The sequence below is a fragment of the Lepidochelys kempii genome, chromosome 2 (assembly GCF_965140285.1).
Source record: "Lepidochelys kempii isolate rLepKem1 chromosome 2, rLepKem1.hap1, whole genome shotgun sequence".
Lineage (NCBI taxonomy): Eukaryota > Metazoa > Chordata > Testudines > Cheloniidae > Lepidochelys > Lepidochelys kempii.
In genome coordinates this window covers 161824544-161846660 of record NC_136381.1, presented here as the reverse complement: position 1 = coordinate 161846660, position 22117 = coordinate 161824544, and the positions used below count along the sequence as shown (strand labels likewise).

General features: G+C 43.1%; 1 protein-coding gene, 1 long non-coding RNA gene and 1 other non-coding gene across 5 annotated transcripts in view; 2 read left to right on the top strand and 1 right to left on the bottom strand.

Annotated features, from left to right (window-relative positions):
- LOC144930222 (uncharacterized) overlaps positions 1–22117 on the top strand; it is a 264343-nt gene that overhangs the window by 126090 nt on the left and 116136 nt on the right. The window lies entirely within an intron of this gene.
- LOC144930221 (uncharacterized) overlaps positions 1–22117 on the bottom strand; it is a 453637-nt gene that overhangs the window by 368078 nt on the left and 63442 nt on the right. For all 3 annotated transcript variants that reach the window (XR_013635366.1, XR_013635367.1, XM_078851665.1), the window contains exon 2: positions 6388–6465. The gene's annotated coding sequence lies outside the window, so the exon portion shown is untranslated. The remainder of the gene's footprint in view (positions 1–6387; positions 6466–22117) is intronic.
- LOC140907982 (U6 spliceosomal RNA) lies at positions 18893–18996 on the top strand. Its single transcript, XR_012157693.1, has one exon. It is a non-coding gene; the product is annotated as a U6 spliceosomal RNA (small nuclear RNA).

Below are 22117 nucleotides of genomic sequence, written 5' to 3'. Positions count from 1 at the left end.
CATAGTGAAAAATTATGATCCCTTTTGTGATTTCATTTTTTAGCTTGCCTTAGTCCTAAGTCTACAAGTCCAAGTCTGTTTCACTTGAGCAAGGGAGAAACAACTAAGAACTGAAAACACAACCAGAAGCTACATAATGTCTAATGGTTATACATTTACCGCCTAGGGTATTTTTGTCCACCCAGTGTTTGGGGAGGAACAGATGTCTCACTTATGCCAGGAAGAGCAATTATAATGATCCAAAATGCTATGCTCCACACGTACATGGCACCTTGCTGCAGGGCAGACAAAGTCCGGGGAGCAAAGAGTCTCATACGTTTGTTTATAGCAATTTTTTCTTCATTTAGCTAGAGTATATTTAAACTCTTTATTATACACTTCACAGAATTTCAGCAAAACAACCCAACCAAATAAAATACAATCTGCCTGTATTTAGCCACATATCTGGCTTTCTGGAATTAGTTACTGTTTGAATACCCTGGGGCACCAGCAGATGGAAGGTCTGATAAAAGCTGTTTCACCGATTCCATGTCCAAGAAGATATAGGTTTTATTGTGTACGCATACAGCTTCACTGGATATAAAACTGGGAATTTTAGACTCTACAAAGGCATTTTTAAGCTCCACCAATTCGTTCTCTCCCTCTCTCATGTCTTCAGTCTGCTTACATCTGAATGTGTGATTACCATCTGCCTTTGGAATTCAGTGTCTTTGGCTAAAATACCTAAAGAATCCATTCTCCCACAAGAAAGGGCTATGGGAAGATCCTGTGAGATAGTTTCAGGTGGTCATTGTATAACATTTATCAATGTGCACAGTGGGCCAAGTAGAACTGCTCTACATGGGTGTTACTCAGTTGAAATCAACTGAATTGCACCTGCTTTCTCCAGGACAAAATCAGTCCCAGCAGTTTTCTAATAAGGAATCAGGTTGCAAATTATCCAGGCTTTGTGGGCTTTAGAACTCTCAATGTAGAATCTTGTTTTGTTTGAGGAGCTAGAAGGAAAAATGTTGTGAACCATACAGATACCTTGGCAGCTATGTCTTTGCTGCAGTTAACCTAGGTGATGGGCACCTGGGTCTGAACACTCAAGTTAGCCTAGCCTAGGTGTGAGCATCCCCACAGGAAAGCTCCCTCCATATTACTGCGCCTTCTCTGTTACTGCACTCACCAGCACTTGTCTGGGGCCATATCACAGGGCACTTTGAGCTGAGCTGCTCCAGGATTCTCTCCAGTCAACTGTGTCAATTGCAGTAGAACTTGTCTGTCCTTCAGAGGGAATTGTGGGAAGGGCACTGCAGCATACAATTGAATTTGCATATGACCTCACTGTAAACTGGTCAGGCCCAAACCTGGGTAAAAGTGGAACCACATCCCCAGCTGGTTCAGCTAACCAGGCTTAAAGCACCTCCAAACCCAGGTCAGAGATTTTCTGTGTGGATGGTAGGAGGAAGTTGGGCTAAAATGCAAATAAGAGCCCCGGTTAAATGTGCAGCGAAGACACATCCTCAGTTATAGAAGGATATCAAGGTTACAGCTGGTTGAATATAAAAACAGAATCATCAGGATGTGCACATGACTAAACTGAGTAACTGTGTGATCTCATTCATGAAGATGTTTACACCTCAAACATTTCATGGATTTTAGCATAATGTTTATTTGTTCAAAACTTATACTGGAAAATGGTGCATTTGCTATTCCCTAGTTTCAAAAATTTCACTCATCCCACCAGGGAGCAGGCATGATACCAAGTGACTTTGGTAACCAAACATGCACTACAAATGCTGAAAAGCAAATAGAGTTAACAGTTTGCTAAGAATCGGCAGGCTGAAAAGCATTCACCCCACGTGTTCACTGAATAATGAATATTTTCCAAGAAATCAGGATGGGTTTGTGATGCTGATACCAGCTCTGATCAGAACTGTAGGTTCAGCTGAAAACTGACGAACTCACAGCTAGAAGCCAGACCAATTCACTTGTGTATTAGTACAGATCAAACTGATTGTTAAATGTATAATGATGTATTTGGTGTTTAAACTTCATGAAAACTAATGGGATGCTTCATGCACTGTTTTCACTTATCTGTATTTTGTTATAATGCAACAGCAAACATTTACGTTGTATATACCCCTGTAACTAAATAACCCATCAAAGGAGAAAGAAGCCTCATGTAAGGCAAATGAACTTTAACAGGAAAGTGCTAATTCTTTCACATTTGAAGACAAGTGGTCATTGTGTGTGATTATCAGAGATCAAAGACTCCAAATGCCAATCTAAGAAAGAGCTCATGTGGGTGCTGACCCTGTCAGCTTGTTTTCTGAGAGAAGAAGCAGCATAAGTATGGATTCAGAGAAAGATCCTGCATCTCTGGACTGTTTGGATTCTTACAGAGCAGAATAAGTAACAAGAAGACGGAGATCCCCAGAGACTTTTGGGAAACTGGCAGATTATTACATCTCTGCGACCATTTGGAATCATATACTGTGACTCACCCGTACATATATTTTACCTGCTTTAACTCTCAATAACTCTTTTTTTTTTTTTTAGCTAATAAACCTTTAGTTAGTTAATTATAGGATTGGCTACAGGCATTGTCTCTGGTGTAAGACCTAGGATACCAGTTGATCTGGGGTAAGTGACTGGTCTCTTGGGACTTGGAAGCAATCTGAAAATTGTGTGATTTTTGGTGTAAGTAACCATTTATAGAGTTAGACTCAGACTCTAAGGTCAGAAGGGACCATCATGATCATCTAGTCTGACCACTTGCACATTGGAGGCCACAGAACCTCACCCACCCACTCCTGTAATCGACCCCTAACCTCTGGCTGAATTATTGAAGTCCTCAAATGATTTAAAGAATTCAAATTACAGGGAATCCACCATTTACACTAGTTTAAACCTGCAAGTGACCCATGCTGCAGAGGAAGGTGAAAACCCCCCCAGCATAGGTGCCGACTTATTTTTCTCCAGAGGTGCTCCGCCCTGAGACCCTGCCCCCACTCCGCACCTTCCCCCAAAGCCCTGCTCTTGCGCCACTTCTTCCTGCCCCTGCTCTGCTCCCTCTCCCAAAGCCCGCACTTACCCACCTCTCACTACTCTCTACCATCCCCAAGCGCTTCTTCCAGCTGCCAAAGAGCTGATCGGTGGCGGCGCCAAACAGCTGTGGCTGGTGGGTGGTGAGCATCCATTTTTTCCATGGATGCTTGAGCCAGGAGCACCCACAGAATTGGCACCTATGCCCCCCAAGTCCCCTGCCAATCTGACTTGGGGGAAAAATCCTCCCCAACCCCAAATATGGCAATCAGTTAAACCCTGAGCATGTAGGCAAGACCCACCAGCCAGACACTTGGGAAAGAATTCTCTCTAGTAACTCAGAGCCCTCCCCATATATTGTCCCATCACCAGTCATTGGAGATATTTGCTGCTGGCACTTGAAGATCAGCTACATGCCATTGTAGGAAGTCTCATCATACCATCCCCTCCATAAAAGTATCAAGCTCAGTCTTGAAGCCAGTTAGGTTTTTTGCCCTCACTGCTTCCCTTGGAAGGCCATTCCAGAACTTCACCCCTATGATGGTTAGAAACCTTAGTCTAATTTCAAGACTAGACTTGCTGATGGTCAGTTTATACCCATTTGTTCTTATGTCCACATTGGTGCTTAATGTAAGGGGACTGTTGCCCCCTTACTAACATTCAGTGGGGGTGTTTTAGTTGCTAGCTCCCAGTACTAAAAGGGGGAAGGGTTGATAGGGAATCAGGACTCTGAGATTGCCATTCCCTAGAAGCAATGGGGAAAGGCCAATGCTCCAGGTCAGCCTGAATGACAGGGCGGGCAGGCTAACCAGCGAGTCAGGAGGCCAGGGAGGTCCCGTCCTCTGTGTGAGCTGGAATTGCCTGGGTCGGACAGAGTGGGGCCAAGCTAACGAGAAAGCAGGGGCCCAAGCTGAGCTGGGGAGCAGAGCTGTGCTGGATCCAGAGGGACCAGAAAAGCAGCCCAGAGAGAGCAGACCCTGCCCTGGGAGCAGAGCTGCAGCCTGAAGGCCAGAGGCACAGCCCAGAGACAGCAGACTTGCCCTGGGAGGAGAGCTGCAGCAAACAGAGCCAGAGGGGCCAGAAAAGCAGCCCACGAAGCAGGTCAGTGTTGGGAGCAGAGTCACAGAAGCAGCCTGCAGAGCAGACCTGTCCTGGGAGCAGAGCTGCAGCAACCAGAGCCAAAGGGGCCAGAGAAGCAGCCCAGGGAGCTGGAGGCAGAGCAGCAGCTGTGCTGAGGTAGAGTGGAGCTGGAGCTGGGACTGGAGCAGTCCAGAGCCGGGTGTCATGAGCAGCTGGACAGAGCGAAGGGGGACCCTGGGCAGTGGGCCCAGCGCAGGGAGACGCCTCAGCCAGGAGGCTCTGCAGGCCAGACTCGTGGGGGGGATTGGTAACCCTGACAGGGAGGGGGCAACGCTGGGAAGAAGGGCCCTGCCACCTAGAGCCTGAGAGTGTGTGGCCACCACCAGAGCGAGTGTCCAACCCACAGCATCCCTGCAGCACAGCCAGGGCCTGAGAAGAAGGCCTGGGACTTACAAGGAACAGACTATGAACTGCCCTGACATTCCAGAGACACTGTTTGTGATGTTCCCTGCCACGGAGCAGGGTGATGTGTTTCCTTTAACCTTTCCCATTTTTCCTTACTCTTTTTTAAATTAATTGTTGATTAAATAACTTACAATTTAAAGCAAATGCATGTAATGGTCAATGGGTAGGAGAAGTGCCCAGTGCAGAGAGAGTACCCCGGAGTGGGGACACCTTAGCCCCTGTCCTAGGTGACCACAGCAGGGTTGGGGGGTTGAGCCCCCCAGGAATCCTGGGCCCAGCTTTGTTGGGGTTACGAGGACTCTGCCAGACAGGAGAGTGAAAGGGGAGTCCTCAAGGGCAGGGAGGCCTCTGGGTAAAGGAAGTGGGAGCAAGGACTCAGATCCTTTCGCTAGCCTACTTCACCAGGGTAGTGCAGAAGCCAGGAAAGTTCCTCACAATAGCGGAACTATTCCCCCACTAACATTAACTTAAATAACTCCTCTTCCTCCCTGGTATTTCAAGTCCAGTTTACTTGAGTGGCAAGATAGACTGGAGAGTCTAAGGGGACTTTTTGTGACTCCATGGTGAGACTGTTATACAGTGACCCAGAAGTTCACATTTATTACTGACTTGTAAAATCTAATTATAGAACATAACACCAGTTTGAGGTAGCTGCCCTGTTTTTGATAGTCTGCCCTGAGGTAGGCAGTCATGGTCGTGAACTACTCCAGACAACACGACAGCGTTCACAAGCTATTTGCCAACTTTATAAAAACCAAACAAAGGGCTACATTCACAAAGAATCATTCAATGAGCTCTAATTATGACCAAATGGCGTTAGAGCCACAAAATATTCAGAACCCCCTACAGCAGGACACTCATATAAGAGTTCATTTGTTAAAGTCCACTCTGAGAAGTTGAGAAGCCAGGATCTCAGGTCAGTCTGTGAACACTTCGCCTGAAGATGTAATACCTTAATACACTTGCTAATTTTGTGTGGGATAAATCTGGCTAAATCAGTCTCTCCTGCTTCCATCTCTTGTTGAATTAATTTCCCTTAATAAAGAAATAATCTAATCCGATTAATCTAATTAATTTAATATGATTAAAAGAATAATTTTTATTTCTTAATGTATCTACTAAAAGGCACCTATGCATAGTGAATTATTTTAAAAAGGTGTCTCAGACAAACTTCAGTAAAAATGCATGCCCATCTTCTCAATCCCTCCCACCAAGTCACATGACAATTATTCCAAACCCCAGACTCCTCCCAACTTCCCTGCCCCAACCCAGATGGGTTTCTCCACCACATATTAGCTGGAGCTCTCTCCTTCACCTAACGTATGTGCAACCACTAGGGACTAGGTGGGGGACCAATGTTGGATATTGTCAAGTTCAGAAGTTCCCTCGGAACTCAGGACCCAGATGCTGGAAACCAGTTATGTGGTGACTTTATTTTTGCTTTTCAGACTGATATTACTAACCCATAGAAGCTCAGGAAAACTCAGCTTTTAAGTGTCTTGTGAGCATAAGGCAGGGGAAAAAAAATTACAAGACAGATGTTTACCCTCAGTCGGAGCGTTCCTGAAAAACTGCTGCTCCCTTTGCTTCCAGACCCCCTCCCTTCAGTAATTGCATTTTTTATTATGTACACTTAACTTGTCTATAGACTGTACTGTTTGGCCGTTTCATTATAACCAGCCTATTTTGCATCAAACCACAACTGTAACAGCTGGTCATTCTAGAGCCAACCCAGAGATGCTACACACAAGTAGCACACAGAGCCTTGGCATTTGAGATACCCAAATCAAGTTCAATAATAACGTGAACCTTGTGTTGATAAGATGCCAAAGAGGGTCCCATCTGATTCCTACTGGTCCAGAATCACAGCAAACCTTATGTCCATGCCTGTAACAATACAAAAGCAGCGTGTTCCAACTTGTAATGTGCAAATATAACAAACTATTTTAAGTAAAAATATCTAATAGCATATTTCATGCATCCTAAAAATTACCATTTAATTTTTAAGGTTGCCACCTGTTTCTAGATACTAAGTTTTATTCCTGTCAATGGTTTGCAACACCTTCCTGAAATTATACATGTACAGAAAAATGGTGGTTACAAAATCAAGTACTCAAAGGATTAGGAAATTCCAGATTTAAGGTTGGCCATGCAACCTTAATTCAGCTCCTCTTGTGCATATGCATTATGATACAGCCTTCAATTATATGATCACATACAATTTCCAAAGGACTCTTGTATCAGTGTACAATATGTACAGAGATCAATTCTCAGTGTCCCTCCGACCCAACATAAGCTGACTCCATCTCCTCCATTCACTTCAGTCCCAATCTCCCCTCTGTGCCTTCCAGTCCCAGCCTCCTTGCCCAGCTAGTCCCAGCCAGACCTACCCACAGTCTTTCTTCCCAGTTCCTCTCTTTTCCCCTCCTACTCCTACCCTCTCTCGGTGCCAACCTCAACAGGATCCTCCTCCAAGTCTACTCCTTTTCCTTGCCTCCAGCCCCACTCTTGCTCCCTCTGTATTTTACCCAGGTAGCTTCCTCCTCCATGCTGCCGGGTGCCAGCAAGGAGGTCATTGACAGCACACTAGAGACAGATGCATGCACAGTCTGTTTACATGTAGAAGTTGTGAAGGTCTGGAGCATGCCCTGTGCAGGCCGAATCTTCAGGCAATTAAGCTGATAAACTCTAAGAAGTCTCAGCTGAACATGTGGGTGAATGAGATTTTTCAAAGATTTATAGCTTGGATAAATTTGAGCAGATTTTCATAGGAAGAGCAAAAGGCACATCTTTGACAAAGGCAGTCTCCTGCCATATTTTAAGTTCCTGCTCCAAAGCATGGGGGCTCTAGAACTTCTCAAAGAAGACTGCCAAAATTGTTTTTGAATGCCAAAAATATGTTTTTCCCTAGCCTGGTTCTCAGAAACGTTGAATTTCCCCTAACAATTCAGTTTGATGCAGACCCTTGGCATGGAAAATTTCAGCCTAAACAGTTAAAGTTTGGCAAAGGTATAAGCCACTGAAAACAGGGTCTCACAATGGGAAGTGCCAGGTAACTTAATAGATTGTGATTACTCAACAGCATGGGCTGAAATGTCAGCATGCAGGGAGAATATCCACCTCAACATTTCCTTTATATCAGACAGACATCACCAATTCCAGTGGCTGGGAGGCATCAACATCTGGATGAAGAATGGTTGCTTGAAGCTGAACAAAATGGAGTGCTACTGATTGCTTCCTCCATTTTCCTCTCCAAAAAGAGTGTTTGCCTCTCAGCTATCAAGACTGTTACTTTCTGGGACCTTCACAACTACTGGAAACCCAGACAGCTGCAGCTGCTAGAAATGCCCTCTTCCACCTTTGGCTGTCCAGAAGACTATGCCCTGTTCAAATCAGACTCTGAACTGGCCATGGTGATCCACATACGTGACCTATAGGCTTGATTATTTTGTAGTTCTCTGTTCCTAGGGAGCGAAGCCAGAGCCTATGGAAGTTTCCAGCTAGCTGAGAATGTAGCCACCTGCATGCTCAACAATGCTTGCCACAAACAGCACCTACCCCAGTGCACTGTTCACTCCACTGGCTTCCCCGCTGTAAAGTCAAGTAAAATCTCTTATGATTTTCAAAGCCATCCAAAACATTAGCACTTGGCACTTGAGGGACTCTCTCTCTCTCTCTGTCCCCCTGCCCCCAAGACCACGATCTCCCACAACAGTTGTGTTCCAGTGGAACGTTGTGACTGTCATCTTCTAGGGTAGGTCACATAATTACAGAAAACAGCTTTCCCAGTGGCAGGCTCCTATCATTGGAACTCACTTCTGGCAATGAAATTCTCTTATCTGTATGTCTTTAAAAAAAGTCTCTGATTAATATGGGAAAGGAGGAGAAAAAAATAGCCATCTTTGGAATGCATAATATGGAATTCTGTCTGAGACGTATAAACTAACGCTTCCTATTAATGTTGTCATTTTCCACATTGCAAGTTTTGCTCTGCTATGTTTCTAGTGGTGATGAAGCTAATTTAGCTAATTGTTTTACTTCTCTAAGTATCAGGCTCATGATTTAGATCAACAAGAAATGTGCCCAGTTCTGGAAATACTGGACCAAATCCACAGTTTCCACAGTATGCATCCGATGAAGTGAGCTGTAGCTCACGAAAGCTTAAGCTCAAATAAATTGGTTAGTCTCTAAGGTGCCACAAGTACTCCTTTTCTTTTTGGACCAAATCCTGTAATCCTTATTATTTAAGCAGAGCTCCCATTGATTTTAAAGAGGAGTAGGGTCTCAAACATTAACACAAACGACAGTGCAAATTGTACACCATTAACGTTACCACTACCAGCCTTAACAAAACAAAACTCAAGGGCTTGTCCACGCAAGGAAATGGCCTGGAATAGCTATTTAATACTTGCTCCCTGTATGGACACACCATCTGCCTTTTTTGTGGATTAAGATAAACTGCAAAAAGGTTGTCTTAGTGTGAAATAAGTGTCCAAATGGAAAGTTAGTGTTTTAAAATTCACACCCTCGCTTATTTCACAATAGCTTCCCCCTGTTCACAAGCCTTCAAAGCTAGCAGTTCTGCCTGCTTATATTCAGCCAGCCCAGTCTTGCAGGGATTTGGCAGTGATGAGCTAACAGATGGTAATTCAACAGTGCTTTTCAGCAGAGGTCATTAATAATATCAAGCTCCTTTAATACTTCAATTATAGTTGTCCCTTTGAAAGAGCTGCTTACATTCACACATCTCCCACAATCAAGAAGCAGTAGATTTGAGCCATTCCTGCTCTCATAACTCAGTCCTTCCAAGAGTGGGGGACTCTCTGGAGAAATGACTCTACTGTTCGCCTATCCACACAGCAGGCTGAACAAAAGTCCCCAAAATTGACAGAAAGGGGGAGAAGTGTCAGGACACTTAAGATGGGCCCAAATTAGATATGCAAGATCAGTACCTCTTCCAGTGCTTGCCTTGGTATTACTGTAGGGTTTTCAGATAAGCTTGTTATTTTTGTTTATCCATCCATGCCCGTAATAAAATAATAATTTGCAGAACAGCCTTCCATATGACGTTCTCACGGCACTTTATGAATGCTAAGACTCACAAAGGTTTGGAGCGAGGAAGGTAAACATTCACATTAGGGCCGACTGAGAAGTTTTCAACTGAGCCGTTTTTTGCTGAAGAATTCAGTTTCTTCTAAATCAAAATGTTGTATGACAAGGTGTCAATTTCAACAAAATTTTCCAATGAGAAAAGTTGAAAGACTTTGTTTCAGTTAATTTCTTTATTATTTTTATATATATATTAAAACATTAATTTTATATTCATTTACATTATATAAATATAATGTTTATATATCTTAAATATGAAGTCTAAACAAAACATTTCAATGGTCCCTAATCAAAATTTTTCAGAATTTTCAGAAATTTCCAAATTTCCACTTTTTGTTCTGAATCAAACAAATATTTTCTATCTGAAATGTTAGCACTTACCCCAGAGAATGGGAATTCCCATTCCCAACCAGCTCTACTCTACATTTTGCAATGGGTAAATTAAGGCACAGATAGGTTTAGTTTTTTTAAATGTATCCACTCATTGTCAGTGTCTTCATTTTTGGTTATCGAAGATGAGAAATTTTGGGCTAGATCATGCTAGATGAGCAGCTTTGATTTCAGATTCTCAGACCCTCTGTGCCTCTAGTTGGGCAACCAAAAATCAAAGCACTCAAATTTAGTGGGAGGTTTTGAAAGTATTGGGTGTGTGAATTTGGGCAAAGCACACGGAGAATGTGACAGAGCTGGGAATATAATCCAGACCCCAGGTGCCAAATAGTGCTTTAGCCAGAAAACCATCCTTCCCCACTCAAAAGCCTTTTCTTGTTCTCTCGTTTATAGAACTTGTGTCGTCTCCAACCTTATCAGTGCTGCTAAGATTAGCTACCCAAAGATTAGATTCAAAATCTTCAGCTCCCTGGATGTTAGTTGGTAATTTAAGAAAAAGAAAAAAAGTTATATTTTAAAAATTTGTTTCAAGGGGATAAATGAAATTACCAGATTTGTTGGATTTGAAGTGAGTGAATGTTTATAGCTGTGTTTAACCCCTTTGAAAAAGATGACAAATCTATTGCATGGGTGCTACCAGACCACACTACATAATGCATACAAACGGTCTGATGGATTTGCATCAATGCATTTCTCAGCTAAACCGACTTCTGCTTAGATGTTAAGCAGGGAAAACAACAACATTGTTTAAACATTTCTTATTGGTTTTAACCGCACATTCCTATTTATACTGATGAATAATGACAGTGGGAGTTGTTTCAAATCCTTTTTACTGATAACTTTCCACCCATGAAAGGAGGGTCAAAATCTTTAATTTATCACAGTGCCCGACAGGGTTTTGGTGGCGGGGGTGAGAAGGTCTTTGACTAACTATCCAATAATCTTAAAAAATTGAATACTGTATTATCAAAATTTGTATTTGTTCTCCAGTAGAGCTGGATGGGTGGCATGGGGTGCAACCTGGACTGTGGGACCACTGAGCCCTCTGTCCCACCAACCTGGGCTGCCTCTTACATGGTGATGCTGATGTCAAGCTACAAACCTCTGATAGGTACTGCACTTACACACACATCCACAGGCAGGGACACACCCAACTGAGTTACATGAATGATCAGCCACTCATGAACCATCAATAAAGATGCTCCAGACTATTCCCCACAACTCTCCAGCCTTGCACCCCAGAACTGCACTGTCTTGCAGTGGTCAGAAGCCTAGCCAGTGTAAACTCATTACCTATGACAGGTTTTAGAGTAACAGCCGTGTTAGTCTGTATTCGCAAAAAGAAAAGGAGTACTTGTGGCACCTTAGAGACTAACCAATTTATTTGAGCATGAGCTTTCGTGAGCTACAGCTCACTCGCATCCGATGAAGTGAGCTGTAGCTCACGAAAGCTTATGCTCAAATAAATTGGTTAGTCTCTAAGGTGCCACAAGTACTCCTTTTCTTTTTACTCATTACCTAGTTCACCACTTCGACAAAAGGGTAGTGGATATGCAACATCTCTTGTTAACCTGAGCTGAGATTTCCCAAACACTTCGACCAAAACACACTCTTTTAGGTAAAACAGATTTATTAACACCAGAAAAATAGATTGTGATTAGAAGTGCTAGCCATAAATGTCAGAGATAGTTACCTTAAGCAAATAAAAAGTAAACAAGCTTTCTAAATCCTAAACTTTGATTCAACTCTTGCTTAGACTAAAACAGCTTTTGTCACCCTGACAGACATTACAAGAAGGTTACAGTTCCTCAATACACAGATTCCCTTCTGGCCTGGGACCAAATTCTCTTCAAAGTCCTCCAGACATTCTTCCAGGTGTTGAGTTGGAGGTGAGTGGGGGGAGAGGCCAAGTGATGATGTCACTTCCACTCTTTTATATTTTCTTCCAGCTTACTGGAAAGATCCTTGCTGTGATGTGGGGATCAGAGAGTCCCCATTGATCAAGCAGTCTCCACTGCATACCTGCCTTCTCTAAGGAGTCTCTGGGATAGTGGATTCTTTTCTTGATGGGTGTTGATGAGTCATTAGCACTGTCTGGCTTTGTTGTAACGAAGGCTGATTGCGGGTGTTCCCAACCTCACAACATATTTCAGTAGCAATACTTCATAACTTCACATACAATGATACCACATACAATCCAAAAAGATATTAATGTTCAACAGATCAAGACTTTTAAAATGATACCTCACAAGGTACACTTGTACAAAACATATATCACCATAGTGAATATGGGGGTTCCAGGGTGGTACTTTGATGTACAGTGTGTCACACTGGGAAATGTTTTTTTTCCTGTTGAGTGAAAACTTGAGATATCAAAGATTTTCCTGTAACGTGTCTGGATAAAACAGACCTTTCAAATTCACACCCACACGCAACCTGCCTGGTGGTTAGGGCATCCACCTGTTGGATGGGATACCTGGAGGAGTCAAGTCCCTGCTCTGAATCTCTCTCTGGTTTTGATCAGAAATTCCCTCCTGGCCTTGAGAAACCTTTCCAAAACATTCCTGAAAGTGATGTGTTCTCACAAAAAGTTTCAGTTTTGACAAAAGGGCATTTTTGATGAAAAACCATTTCATTGAAAAATTGCCAACCAGCTGTAATATTCCATATGATTGACTGACTTACTACTACATGAGAGACCTTACCAGACTCCCATTTATCTGAAGAAAACCCAAGAACTTAATTTGATACAGATAAACAGGCATCTACTATAAATGAAAAAGATTCAGTTAGCTCAGAAAAGAAAAAAAAAAAGATGATTATTCTGTTCCGTTCCCTAATACTAGCTGTCATGTCCAATTCTTTTTTCTTCAGAAACTTTTGGTTTTAGAAGTTACAGCTACTAAGGCCCTGATACTGCAATCTCATAGGACATATGCTGAAATTTATGCTCATGAATAGTCCTGTTAACTGTGGGTACGTCTACTCAGCAGCTGGGAGGTGTAATTCCCATACATGGGCTAGCTGTGCTCAAGGTAGCACATAAGAGTCACTTTGTGGTTGTAGTGGCAGGGGCTAGCTGCCCAAGTACAGTGCCGCCCAACCCTCTGGGTACGTACTCAGGTGTCTAGCTCAAGCTGTCACCATGGCCACACTGCTATTTTAGCATGCTAGGTTGAGCAGAGCTAGAGAGTTTATGTCTACTCATGCTGGGAATTACAGTTCCCAGCTGCTGTGTAGACATACCCTGTCTCTTTTGAACACACTCCCTTCTCTACACCGATGTCGGAACATTTTTTAAAGAAGAGTATAAGATTTGTCTCCAACTCTTTCCCATCGATTTCTCTTTTCTATGAAAAATTGCTTGACACTTTGGTGAAAATGAAAACTTGTTCAGTTCTCACCCTTACCTTTTCAGCTGGCCCCTCCACTTTACTCAGTTAAAAACGTCTTCACAAATAAAATACCTTTTTAAAAAAAAGATGACCCCACTAGTCCCTATTACTGCCAGGATCGAAGGTTATTTCCAGTATTAAAGATCATATTTATCCTCTTAACTATTTATAAACTCCCTCTCACCTGTTTACTCTGCAGTGCTGCTTCTTGGCTTGACCTTGCACAGCACGGGTGTAAAGTGCTGTGTGTTTAATTGAAAGGTAAAAAGAAGGAGAGGAACCAATATTGCCTTAATGAGCAATGGGAATGTTTAGCTAAATTTCTCCTTAGCAAGGAAGCTATTTAAAGCTATGCCTCCTCTTGCACTCTTGTGGGGGACAGACCTCAATATTGATGCAAAAATTAATGAAAGTTGTAACATTTTTGTAATGTTGGTCAATACAAACTTGTGTGCCCTTTTACAGAATATTAAAATATACCTACAAGTATGTTATTGCCAGGATGCTTGAAAACAACATCTGTGTATGGGTTAGTTATATTATAATATGTTCAAGCAAATTAAAGAAATTACAGAAGGCTTCTGCTTTCTGCAGGGATGAAAGTAAGTCTAGGGACTTACTGGTACGGGGCTGGGGAGGTCAGCGCCAGCCCTGACCCACCCTGTACCAGCAAGTGCCTCCTTCCCCCTCCCCAGGGTAACAGCGGCAGCCAGGGGCTCTGGCACCAGTTTAAAAGGGCCCTGGGAGGTAGCGGCGGCCAGAGCCCTGGGCCCTTTAAATCATCCCCAGAGCCCCACCACCGCTTCCCCGGGGCTCCAGCAGCAGGACTCCGGGGACAGGGCTCCGGCCGCCGCTACCGCCCCAGGCCCTTTAAATCACCGCCCCAGCCCCGCTGCCTCTACCCCAGGGCTCCAGCAGCGGGGCTCTGGCAGCAATTTAAAGGGCCGGGGGCTCCAGCCGCTGCTGGGAGTCGCAGACCCTTTAAATTGCACCTGGGGAAGCCGATCCACCCTGATACGGCACACCGGCTCTTGCCGGTGTGCTGTACCGGGGCGTACCGGCTTACTTTTACCTCTGGCTTTCGGTCATCCAGAAACTGGCTAAGGCTCAGAAAGATAATACCTCCTTGACCATAAAATGGTTTATGACCCCCATGAGTGTTTACACAGACTTTTCAAAAGCAGCTTTCCTAACTTTACTTTGCCTTAACTTTTATACTATGCTTATTGGAATTTGTGCTTTGTACAAAATACTTAATAGACGTTTAATTGCTACCACAGATTGGAACTCTAAGAAGCTTGGGTCAAGAAACAAACAAACCAAAAGAGTGTCCTATCTACAGGGCCATCCTTAGAACTGATGGGGCACTTAGAAGAGAGGAAAGTGATCAGGAACAGTCAGCATGGATTCACCAAGGGCAAGTCATGCCTGACTAATCTAATTGCCTTCTATGATGAGATAACTGGCTCTGTGGATGAAGGGAAAGCAGTGGACCTGTTGTTCCTTGACTTTAGCAAAGCTTTTGACACGGTCTCCCACAGTATTCTTGCCAGCAAGTTAAAGAAGTATGGGCTGGATGAATGGACTATAAGATGGATAGAAAGCTGGCTAGATTGTCGGGCTCAATGGGTAGTGATCAATGGCTCCATGTCTAGTTGGCAGCCGGTATCAAGTGGAGTGCCCCAAGGGTCAGTCCTGGAGCTGGTTTTGTTCAATATCTTCATAAATGATCTGGAGGATGGTGTGGATTGCACCCTCAGCAAGTTTGCAGATGACACTAAACTGGGAGGAGAGGTAGATACGCTGGAGGGTAGGGATAGGATACAGAGGGACCTAGACAAATTGGAGGATTGGGCCAAAAGAAATCTGAAGAGGTTCAACAAGGACAAGTGCAGAGTCCTGCACTTAGGACGGAAGAATCCCATGCACTGCTACAGACTAGGGACCAAATGGCTAAGCAGCAGTTCTGCACAAGAGGACCTAGGGGTTACAGTGGACGAGAAGCTGGATATGAGTCAACAGCGTGCCCTTGTTGCCAAGAAGGCCAATGGCATTTTGGGATGCATAAGTAGGGGCATTGCCAGCAGATCAAGGGAAGTGATCATTCCCCCCTATTCGACACTGGTGAGGCCTCATCTGGAGTACTATGTCCAGTTTTGGGCCCAACACTACAAGAAGGATGTGGAAAAATTGGAAAGACTCCAGCGGAGAGCAACAAAAATGATTAGGGGACTGGAACACATGAGTTATGAGGAGAGGCTGAGGCAACTGGGGATGTTTAGTCTACGGAATAGAAGAATGAGGGGGGATTTGATAGCTGCTTTCAACTAACTGAAAGGGGGTTCCAAAGAGGATGGTTCTAGACTATTCTCAGTGGTAGAAGAGGACAGGACAAGGAGTAATAGTCTCAAGTTGCAGTGGGGGAGATTTAGGTTGGATATCAGGAAAAAAATTTTCACTAGGAGGGTGGTGAAACACTGGAATGCGTTACCTAGGGAGGTGGTGGAATCTCCTTCCTTAGAAGTTTTTAAGGTCAGGCTTGACAAAGCTCTGGCTGGGATGATTTAATTGGGGATCGGTCCTGCTTTGAGCAGGGGGTTGGACTAGATGACCTCCTGAGGTCCCTTCCAACCCTGATATTCTATGATTCTATGCAGTATTATTAAACTGGTGCCCCTTTGCCCGACGGCAGCCCGGGCTTGCAGCCCAGGAGGGGAGGGACGAGGCAGCAAAGGATACCGAGCCGCCCAGCCCGCCTCATGGTGGCGGAGAGTCACAGTTTCCCAGAGAGACCCCTGTATCCTCTCCCTCATGCTGAATGTGCGGTGCTGGCACATTCGGCTCTGTGAATACGGCCCCTGCCTAAGGAGGCTGCAGCGCGCACTGGGCGTGCGGGAGCTGACCCGCTCTTACCTGCTGTCATGGGCAGTGGGTGAAGCTGCCACTTGGGGAGGTTAGCTTCCCAGCCCACCTCTTCTGCCTGTGGCCGTGCCCATACTCCACCCCTGCTCTGCCCCAGGCCTCGCCCCTACTCTGCCCCGGCCCTGCCCTCTCCCCACTGTCTCCCTCCTCTCTTCCCTCCATTCCCTGCTCACCCCCTTCCAGCCAAATCCCTGAACCCAAATGAAGCAAATGACATTTGAAAAAAAAAAAACACATTTCTGCAATTTCTTTCTAAAGAAAATGGAACATGTTTTCCACTGCATGCCAGATGGTGAAGACTGGACATGCAGAAGGTACCTAATTAAAAGCACTAAACTTGGGAATAAAAAAAGTCAGTCACAGGTTTTTTGACATACCCTGAAGTTTGTCAGAGATTTATTTTCAAAAACTTTGCAGTAAAAGCAAGTCAGCTGTCCTGCTGAATACAACATTAAGTATTATGGAATACACGATGCAGCTCTTTTCTGTTTTACATTTTCTTAATCGGTATTTCTAAGTTGATTTTATATTTTAAATGTACTCTGAAGCCATCAAGTAATTATTCCAGATTACTACATATTTAACTCACTGAAACAAAGACATTATTTAATATTAATCAGTCACAGAGGTTTAGTGTGTTCATAACAATGTTCATTGCTTTTAGAAAAAGGGAACGCTAATTTACTGTGTGATCTCCATAACAATAGACATGTTTATGAAATTTCACCAACTTTAAAAAATGTGTTTCCAAAGATTTTAGGCATAACAAAGGATTTCATATCTTACTAAGGTACTGATTTTGCTGGAGGGTTCTCTTAAAACTAGTTCATCAGATAGTCAGAAGTAAAGAAAGGGAAACTCATTTGTCCAGCTATCTGGAAGGAAAGGGGTGTTGTCCCTTTAAGGACTCTCTTCAACAGGGATGTGAAGGGAGAAGAGAACAGAAAGGACAGGAAGACTGGAAGCAAGATTTTTGTATTATAGTATTTAAAATTGAAATGTGTATTTTAGATAAGGGTGGTCTTTTGAAGGATTTATTTAAAAAACAATATGTCTGAAGATCCAAGCATTTGAGGCTAAAGATGAATACTCAAATTGTGCATCTAAAAATCTATGCAAGGATTTTTTAGAGATATGATTTTTTAATCTCCAGCAACACACTAATGAAATATTTTTAAAGCAAATTTTAAACTAATGTCCTGTAGACTAATGTGTTCTGAGTAAATATTATATAATGCACAACTGCTTTTGTCAGTAAATTCAGAAACTGACAGTATATACGTGGTTTCAGAGTAACCGCCGTGTTAGTCTGTATTCGCAAAAAGAAAAGGAGGACTTGTGGCACCTTAGAGACTAACCAATTTATTTGAGTATGAGCTTTCGTGAGCTACAGCTCACTTCATATACGTGGGGGTTGGCAAATGGCTTCATTACCACTTGAATGGCACTTTAACAGTTTCAATGTTGTGCTAATAGGTCTGGCAGGCTGGAAGCTTTTTCACTTTTAAAGTTACTAGATCCCCTCTGGAGTAAGAGTCACCAGACTGCAGCAGCTAGCTGTGGGAGCCTACAGGAAGGGTCAGAACAGGGATAGGAAGAGCCAGGATGGGTGCCCCAAATTTTCTGGTGCCCTACACAGCCACATATGCCTAAGGACGGCCCTGTCTATCTAGACCAGGATACCTCCCTCTTGTATAAATGATAAGTTTGGAATACATATAATTCCTTATCTCAAGAACAGAAAATTTGTAAAGATAAGTGTTTAGGGAAGACCTGGTCCTGAAAAAGAATGTAAAGATGTTCTTTATACAGATACCCCAAAAAGGAATGTGGGGATTTGTTATCAGAACAATAAATCTAGGTTGTAAAGAGGGCCTCTACCATAGGCGCGAACTCCATGGGTGCTCTGGGGCTGGAGAGCCTCCTGCCCGCTGTCGGGCCCTCTGGGGCTGGAGCACTCATGGGAAAAAAATGGTGGGTGCTGAGCACGCACCGGCAGCCCCCCCTACCAGAACCTCCCCCTCCCCCCAGAGCCTCCTGCCACTGTCGGGCCCTCTGCCTCCTTCCCAGTACCTACCGCCTGCCACGGATCAGCTGTTTTGCGGCATCAGGAGGCACTGCGGGGAAGGGGGCAGGAGCGAAGGTGCATCGCGTGAGGGGGAAGGGGTGGGGAGGGAAGAGGCAGGTCAGGAGCAGGAAGAATCAGGCTGGGGGTGGGTCCTGGGTGAATCACCCCCCCCCAGCAGATTAGAAATTTAGTGCGTATGGCCTCTACCAGCCCCCCTTTTCAAGAAAATTCTGCACCCTTAAAATTTTAGAGAAAAATGTGTGTAGTAGGAAAACGTTTTGTTAAAAACCATTGACTATTTTTTAAATGTTGAAATGGCAAACCATTTTGAAAGGCATATTTGAAAGTATTTTAACTAAATGCAAAGAGCATGTGGTTTCTTAATATCACTGCTATGTAAGTGATAAAATGCTTTATGTACCAACCTGATATGTAATCTGCAGCACACATACTAAAATTGGAATGATACAGAAAAGAATAGCATGGCCCCTGCACGAGGATGGCATGCACATTCGTGAAGCATTCCATCTAGTACAGCTGATTACTAATGTAAAAGCCATTTAAGTATAGATTATTTATATTAATGGGGAATTAATTAATTAATTACTGTCAGTGCTCCAGCAACTCCCTCTCCCAGCTCAGGAAGACAAGAAGAATGATCTCTCCAAAAATTGTTATGAAGTATTAACAACTTCTTTAGCTTAAATAGTAATTAAAGACTCTACGAATTATTGATTTTTTTTAAAAGACTGTTTTTAAAGTTAAAACTCTTTTATAAAGAACGAGTTTTGACTTTTTTTTTTTTTTTTAATTTCCTGTTGAACGCTAATAAAACTAAAGGAACATTTCCCAAAGTGGACAGAATCAAAAGGAAATTCAAAAACTAGAAGTTATCTGAAATGTTCCCCAACAGGACACAGCCAATTAGAAGTGTGCTGCACATTCATTAAACAGACTACATATCAAAAGCTGAATATGTCAACAAAATCAACCCCTGAAGACATGAGCCGACGAAAGCATGACAGTAGCCAACCTGAATCTCAACAAGCCGGGAGAAGGAGAGTTTTCCTATAATTTCATGAAAATAAGAAGAAGAGTATAAAAAATTCTAAAGTGATCACCCATGCCACTCAGCTACTGTACTCAAACAGCATGCACTCCTCAGCTCTTCCTGCCCATCTCTGTATGCCAACTGTCACAGACAGCTAAGAAAAACAAAGACAACCCAAGAAGAAATCAACTCAAGGAAAACCTCTAAGATTTCCTCATGGATTGGTGAGAGGAAAATTAATTGACACACTGGCAAGGGATTAGATTTAGTAATTTGTAATGATTTTACTGGTCTATGGTAATGCCATTGTAACAAACTATTAACAGTTTTTCCTGCTAATCACCAAATGATTATACCATGTATTCCTGGAAAATATACAGGGGCTAAACACTTGTAAACAGACAAGTAGCAGGATTTAAGATTCTTAATATTCATTAACTGGCCTGTTTGAAGACAGCTCCTTAAATGGTTTCTAAATAACTGATTTAAATATTTTCTTTCATTTCATGGGATGTAGTTGCACTGACAACCAATGCATTTACCTGAAGGCCAGTAAAATAGGAATACCTCACTAACAGAATCTGAATGCAGAGCCAAAACAACAGCTAGGATGTTGCTTTATAACAGGGTGAACAAAAATTCTGAGCACCCCAGATTTGTGAGGTGGGCATTTAAAGGTCTGGCTCTGTGTTAGTATCCAAACGTGATGCCTTGATATAGTACACTAGAGCCAAACACTGCTCTTACAGCCATAAAAGCTCATTGATTTAAATGGGTTGCATGACTGAAACCAGGGGCCAGAATATCACCTTTTGTCAATTTTTGTTTGAGGGAGTTTTGTGGATAGCACAGGTGAGTAATTACGCTTTGTTGTGTGGGTTCGGTTATCATATTACCCACAGCATTTAGAAAGAAGTGGGTTTCTATGGAGGTCCAAGTATTTCTACTCCAGGCTCTCTCCAAAAGCTGTTACAAAGCTGTCTACCATTCTGTGAAATATGACTCAGACTGCAATAAAAAAAACCCTCATAAAACCATAGGATAAAATACCTTCGCCTTAAGGGCTGAATTACATTTTCAGCAGGTTTTTAGAAAGAAAAAACAAAATAGAGTCAAACTGAAGTTAGACTGCAGTGGCTATAATGAGATTTCCCTCTCTATCAGTGCTGTGAAGCAAAGGTCATGGTGTTAATATTCCATAAAAGTTTGCAGCATTTAAGACATTTTAAAAAGTCCGCAGATGATCTCAGCCTTTGCATAGATTTCTCTCCAAAATGCTTAATGACGTTGTCAGCATGAGGTGGTTAGTCAACATTCTAAAGTCTGAGCAAAGGTCAAGGCAAATAAAATATGCTGGAAATCTGAGCCCAAGGGTATGCTCTGAAATGTGGTGCTGAACACAATCCATCAATAGGTACACTCTGTTCTATTACTCACATGATCGCCAAGCCTGCTTCGCTGTAAATCTGTGGTTCAGAAGTGGTCAAAAACGTCATGGTTTTGGTCATCTGTGTCAATTACCAGCATGTGATTTATTAAAAAGTATACTTTAATAGATCATAATGCTAACAGATCATAAACCAAATGGCAGATTATAAATCAGGTACCACTTGAAAGTATAGTGTGATTATACGCAGGCTGGGAGCACACCTTATTGTTAAGGGTTTCCTCCCCTCTCTGAACTCTGGGGTACAGACGTGGGGACCCGCATGAAAGACCCCCTAAGCTTATTTCTATCAGTTTAGGTTAAAAACTTCCCCAAGGCACAAATCCTTCCTTGTCCTTGGATGGGTACTGCTGCCACCACCAAGTGAGTTAGACAAAGATTCAAGAAAAGGACCACTTGGAGTTCCTGTTTCCCTAAAATATCCCCCCCCACATCCCTTCACCCCCTTTGCTGGGGAGGCTTGAGAATAATCTGCCAACCAAATAGGTAAACCAGGTGAGCACAGACCAGACCCTTGGGTTTTTAGGACACTAAAAACCAATCAGATTCTTAAAAAACTGAACTTTATTATAAAGAAAAAAAAGTAAAGAAGCACCTCTGTAAAATCAGGGTGGACGGTAACTTTACAGGGTAATCAGATTCAAAACACAGAGGATTCCCCTCTAGGCAAAACTTTAACGTTACAAAAAACAGGGATAAACCTCCCTCTTAGCACAGGGAAAATTCACAAGCTAAAACAAAAGATAACCTAATGTGCCTTGCCTTGTTTACTTACACTTTATGTAATATCAGAGACTCATTTCAGGATTGTTTGGAGGAGATGGATTTCCCTGCCCTGGTGCCTCTCTGCCTCCCAAGAAAACACAAAGAAAAGCAAAACAAAAACCTTCCCCCACAGATTTGAAAGCATCTTCTCCCCTTATTGGTCCTTTTGGTCAGGTGCCAACTAGGTTATCTGAGCTTCTTAACCCTTTACAGGTAAAGGAGGGATTTTCTGCTACCCTTAGCTGTACGTTTATGACAGGGTGCCTAACACTTCCTATCATAACACCCCTGTTTTCAGTTGCTTTATAACTTCGCCATACTTTAACCATTCAGGCTGAAGTTTCTATGCCAGGTGTCTGCCTTAGGCTGAACTTCTCTGGAAAATTTCAGCC